Source organism: Nothoprocta perdicaria, unplaced genomic scaffold (genome assembly GCF_003342845.1).
Source record: "Nothoprocta perdicaria isolate Ctin4 unplaced genomic scaffold, notPer1 scaffold_80, whole genome shotgun sequence".
Lineage (NCBI taxonomy): Eukaryota > Metazoa > Chordata > Aves > Tinamiformes > Tinamidae > Nothoprocta > Nothoprocta perdicaria.
Genome location: NW_020456088.1, coordinates 2,424,755 through 2,425,218, shown reverse-complemented (window position 1 = coordinate 2,425,218; position 464 = coordinate 2,424,755).

Genomic DNA, 464 nt, shown 5'->3' with positions numbered 1-464 from the left:
CCGCGGGAGCCCCGCGCGCTGCCCCTGCCGGGCCCGGGGGGCTCGCAGCGGGGAGGCACCGGGGGGGGAGCCCCTCATCAGCGCCGAGGATCCCCATCCCGCAGCCCGGTTCGGACCGAGCCCGGACAGGACATGGGGAACCCCCCATCCCGCAGCCCGGATCGGACCGAGGGGTTCTCACAGGCGGGGGGTCCCGCAGCGCCTCCATCCCACCGCCTGCATCGGACCTGAGCGGTCCTGCTGCCCGAAGCCGAGCCAGGAGGTCCCGCAGTCCCCATGGGACCCGGGCAGCCCCCCGTGCTGCAGCCTGGAGCCAGAGGGATCCCCCATCCTGCATCCCAGACTGAGGGAGGATCCCACAGTCGGAATCAGCCCTGTGACAACTGTCCCCATCCTGGCTCCTGATGGCGATCGCTCCAACCGCCCCGTTTGTTTCTCCGTTTTTTTACGGGATGCTGAACCCA